We start from the raw sequence: 5,991 nt of genomic DNA, 5'->3' as shown, positions 1-5,991 counted from the left end.
CTACTATTCTCACTGTTAAATATGAAAAAAGATGATGCATCAACACTATCAATTCTCTTTACAATCTTAAACACCTAAATGCGATCCCCCCTAACTCTTCTTTTTTTAAGAGAAAACAATTTAAAGGAATCAGCCTCTCCTCGTATGACAACCCCTCCATCTCAGGAGCGATTTTAGCGACCCTTCTCTGAACCCTTTTCAACTATTCAATGTACTTCCTTAGGCAAGGAGCCCAAGACTGAACACAATATTGTAAATTTGGCCTAACCAGTGATCTGTACAATGAAATTATAACCTAATTAGACTTGTATTCAATATTTCTGTAGATACAACCTAAAGTCCTATTTGCCCTACCACTAGCAACAGTACACTGCTTCGATGGCTTTAGAGACTGATCGACTATTACACCAAGATCCCTTTTCTTCCTAACGCTGTTAACATTATTCCCATCAAATTTATACTTTATAATTCAAATTATGATAACCCATTTACATTATCTTGAATTTATTATAATTAAAACCTATCTGTATATATTTGCCTAACTCATTAAATGATCTAAATCCTTTTGTAAATCAGCAGCATCCTTTTCACAGCTAGCAACACCCAAGACCTTAATATCATTTGCAAATTTAAGTAATTTATTGACTATTCCTCCATCTATGTCATTGATGTAAATCAAAAAGAGCAAAGGTCCTAAGACTAAGCCCTGTGTTAATACATATATAATATTAATTACACAGGTCTACGATGATTTTACTGTCTTGAAATTTTTACATCTTCTATAGTAATTCTTGTACGCTGAATCCGAAAATGATATCCATTTTTCTCCATCACGCAATACAAAAAGAAAGCCCACAACACGTAGTTTTGAGACTAAAAGACGTAGGTTTCACACACACAAAAAAATCAGGATGAATGAGAATGCATATTCGTTTGACATCATTGTTCTTCAGCTTGTTTATATTATTGCTAACAAACATGATAATAAAAATGTTCATGGTGGTAAACGAAATAATGATTTGATCTATGTAAGAGTTTTTTTTTCCCGATTTGTAAAATCCTTAAGTCATAGAAAAAATTTACTATTTTTGAAATCTGCATAGCTGAATTTTGGAAAACCCGTTACTAAAACCAAAACAACTTTTATGAAGTTTAAATTTGCAGGCCTGTGTTATTAAAGCAATTAATAATTATGAATTTAATATTTGGAAAACGTAGCAGTTTAAGTTTACGTGCGAGAATTTTTAAATAGTCTAATCTAATACAAAAGTACCAATGCAATATTTCCATAATCTTCATCATAACATCTTACTATTATATTTATAAGCTACATTTTTAATATTGTAATTTGTTTGTTAACTGGGGAACTGTGGAACATACTGACGACATAAAGCCAGACCTAGAAAGTTCTAACATTTGACACCAAGTTTTATAGTATATTCTAAAAGTGGTTATAAATAGAGGTGGAGAGAAGATAGTTTAGAGATAGGAAGTTGAATCAGTCAATGTGTTTTTTTCTAAAGTACAAGGGATGTCTGAAAAGTCCGTGGCCTGATCTGTAAATAAAAGACAATCTCCTCCAGAGTCTATACGCTTGTACCAGCAAAGCTCTAAGGTCTTTATGCCCTTTTGAAATCTTCGACCTTTCAGAAAGATTTTAAGGCTAGGGAAGAGAAAAAAGTCACTTGGAGCTAAATCCAGCGAGTAAGGGGACGATTGAATAATTCCAAGCCAGCATCATGGATATCGTTCAAAACAACAAGTGATTTGGGACCTGGGATATTGTCCTGATGGAAGAGCAAACCCTTTTTGGAGCAATCCTTTTCTCTTTTCCTTATTTGTTGCAAAGTGTTGATTAAGGATGCACAGTAATCTCCTGTAATGGTTTGACCCCTTTCCAAATATTCCAGCAAAACGTCCTTTGCATTCCAAAAAATTGATGCTATGATCTTCCCAGCAAAGGATTGTGACTTGAACGTCCTTAGGGTTAGTGAACTTGGGTGTTTCTATTGCAAACTTTGCTTTCTTGTCTCTGAGCTGAAGTAGTAAACCCACATTTCACCCATAGTTACGAATCTATTGAAACCTTTGGTGTAGACATTGGCTTTCAATAACTTATATCTGTTTCTACGCAGGTGACATTTTGGGAACCCATCTGACATTAACTGTATTCATGCCCAAACTGTCACTCAAAATACTTGCAGCAATTATTTTACCGATTCTCACTTCCTAATGGTAATTTTTTATCATAGATAATCAAATCATGAACTTTATCTACAATTTGTTGTGGTCGACCCGACTTCAGATTATTTTCACATGATTGTCTACCGCACTTAAACTCAGCACACTTTATTATCTGTTGAATATGCCAGAGCATCTTCTTCTAATGTTGCTTCTACGTCCTGGTGGACTTCTTTTGGTGTCTCTTCCTTTCTAAAAAAATATTTGATCGCGGCACGAAGTTCGATCTTCTCTATGACGTTTAACACTTCTCACTTCCTCCATTCGAAAACCCGCAATACTCAGAATAAGCTAGTTATGTTACGTGTTGTTTACTCGTAAAAACGTTCAAACACAAAATGTATATAAATATTAGAAAAAAATCACACATTCAAATTTTTGTTTAGGTCGAGACACGCACTTTTCGGACAACCTTTGTATTTGGACCTAATTAACTACGCGCTTGTTGAGTTACTCTGTTCAAGTTAATTTTACATCAATCATTGTATTACTAGAGGTTTGTATATCATTTATAATACAGGCCTGCAAAAACTTAAGACAGTGTACAAGCTTGTAGAAACGTTAAGGGAGGAAATATACTCATTTTTGATAATTACGTGGGCTAGATGTTTTTTCATTATATAATTTAAAACAAACCCCCAACAATAAAACATTATATTGGCATAAAAAGTGAATTGACAAGTTTATTAACATGAAACTGAAATTAACTATGGAAACAGGTAATTACCAGATTACTGTAAACATACATGAACTTCTACATGTTCAATTTATGTGTTTATCTTTAATACCTAGACCTTATATTCGTGTTATGCTAACTCAAATAACTAAACTAAAAAAGTTAAAACATCAATATTTTTATGAAGACCATCTATTTTAATCGGTTTTACGCTAATCGATAAATATCACAATTACTGAAAATAAGCTTTTTACATTAAGAGATTAAAACAAGACGTGTTGAATATTATATTAAATACATACTATCACAAATGGGTGCAGTGGATTTGATGACGTCATCCATCTCTTAGAAACACGATTCAGTACTCCGTCTGGATTGACACCGTGGACTTTGAAGCACCAGACATAGAACAGTTAATTGGTTTTTGGTTTGTAGCTTATTTTATGTTTTACTGTTTCATTCTATTGTCATAACAATTCGCGAGGCGTAATTTATCAAGTCTTTAAAGTCTATACACAGTACTTTCCCGGCGACATTCACTCTCCAGGTTTACGTCACATTTCGAACATTTACTCCACAGTTTACCATGACACTAACAGTTTATCAAACATATCCAATTGAGCTTGTTTTTAACAGATTTCTCAATCTCTTTAAGACTAATAACTTTATCCATATTGTCGACTGATCTACGTAAACATGTGTAATCATATACATGTATTTCACTAACAGGAAATATTCAACAATTCACAGCGTGAATCCGGTCAATGAAATTATGATTTTATGCTCTGATTTTGCTAATTTTGAAATAAATACAGACCGTTTAAATTCAACCCCCTACCCATGTATTTTCTTAAGGGGATTATGTTTCACTGAAATGACCTTTGGCGGCTAATAAAATTCGAAAATCAGCGGAAAATGATCGTGCCTGAAAAAGTTTTGGTATACATGTAGAGCTTTGCTAGTTGATACAGGTGTACCAAAGCATATGCAGAACACATTTACGAAAATCGACCATAGGTGGTTACGAAACAGTAGATTTTAGCTAACCTTAAGAATGCAGTATTATCACTGCAAATTGCATGTTCAATATTACCTTCGTCCATTTCAACATATCCACGAGATAAAACACGATAAACAGAAACACAAAGACTATTTTCAGTAATACGCATCACGGAATGTTGAACATGATTTTCAGTTTAAATTTTAACGGTTAGTATCTAGTTATAATACTTTTATTAATCGATGAGAGTATGTAAAAATCCAAACGTAATAAATACTTTCAAAATCATCATTCGATGCCGTTTACTTATTTTTTTAAGTTTTCTAGTAGTGTTCTACATGTTTTATACACCCCCTATCACTTAACTAGCAAACCTGTAGTTAATATGGTTTTCTACATTTATATACAAACCTGTTTCGTGCTAGCCCTACATATAAAATATTTTTTATTATTAAATACACAATTGCAGAAACGTACTGTAACACCTCCCAACAGGTATTTTGATAAAGAACCAATCTTCGCCATAAAAAAACGACCATGTTAGTTAAGATACAATAGGCATGGGCATCCGCGGTGGTGGGGACTAGTCCCTCCCTCAAAAAAGAATAACATAATTCTTTCTTTATTCATTCAGCATATGTATACGAATTTACAAGTTTTTTATTCACTTCACAATTTCACACTACTTATTACACTTAGTTTTCAGTTCTAATAAAAGTCATCAGGTTTGTCAGCAGCTTTATCTAAAATATCTGGATACCTACCCTGTAGCTAAATATTGAAAAACGTCACTACCATGGCAATTTATTGGATATCAGACATGACAATTCTCGCTCAGGTCACCAAAGAGACCCACATCCCCTGAACCCTGACACAGTGTGATCAGGGTCAGTCTGTTGCCACCTGCCGGTAAAACTGGCAGCAGGTTATCAAAGGACTGACGCAAGTTTTGCCGACACCCCCTGAGCCCTGACTGTGATCAGGATCAACCTGCTGGTAATACTAATGCAGTCTTGCAGACATTCCATGAGACTGCGTGGTCGGGGTCAAACAAAATTTATTATTGTGGAGTATATATATAGCTACGGGTCTGCAGTATAGCGTAAACTAAACTTGCAAATATTAGACCCATCAAATATGACTATGGGAACTTGCCTATTCTCTTGAATGTAATGGCAAAACTTTGAAGGCGGGTCCATCGTCCATTGACTTTTACCTCTTACTATACCACTGATTATCTCAAAACTTACACAGATAATCCTACGCTTTTTCTTGCCTCCAGTATTTTTTGCATATAGATGAAATACTATTTTAAACAATTGGTGTCCAAATTACAGAACTCTAGCACCTGTACAAGATGTGGTAAACCAAAGATCTCTATAAGTATAATTGTTTTATTAAGTAATGCTAGTGTGCTTAAAGGAACTTAAAATAAAGCATATTTAATTTGAATTAATCAGGAATTAACAGAGTTCATCCAGAGGTTAAAGGTCTGTACCCCAGTTTTTAGTGATTCTGCATAAATGTACCCCACTCTTTATGCCATACTTTCGGTGTGACAGGGTTATGCTTTGTTGTGAGCATAACCTTTAATATGCAAGACATTTTACTCAAATCTAGATTCAGTCTATCCTGCAATTGACTGTCAGCCTTTTAAGGATGGAGGGGATGAAAACATTACTGTCCACGTGTCTCCAGTAAAGCAGAGTTAAGCACGGACCTTATGTACTTTTAAAACACAAAAAGGATTTAACTAACTAGTGCACTTAAAAGTTTATGTCAGAAAAAGTTTCTGAAATGTCTTCCTTGACAGTTATTGTAATTTGCCAGAATGACTAAGAATTAACTGTTCATGAACCTATGTTTTAAACAGAAGGTAATAATATTTTCAAAAACTAACAAACTTTTTAAGAAAATGGCATTTTCTCTTTGATATGAAAAAACCACAGTTAATCACCAGATAATGAGTGGTTAAAACAGGTGATCCCTCCAGGTGGCCTTCAGCCCCCTTATGGGGAGATGGGCAACTTTAATTTCACAAAAAACCACAGAAAACAACACTGCAATAGAAATT

The sequence above is a fragment of the Limulus polyphemus genome, unplaced genomic scaffold (assembly GCF_000517525.1).
Source record: "Limulus polyphemus unplaced genomic scaffold, Limulus_polyphemus-2.1.2 Scaffold2935, whole genome shotgun sequence".
In the NCBI taxonomy this organism is placed as follows: Eukaryota; Metazoa; Arthropoda; class Merostomata; order Xiphosura; family Limulidae; genus Limulus; species Limulus polyphemus.
This window is presented reverse-complemented; position numbering follows the sequence as displayed.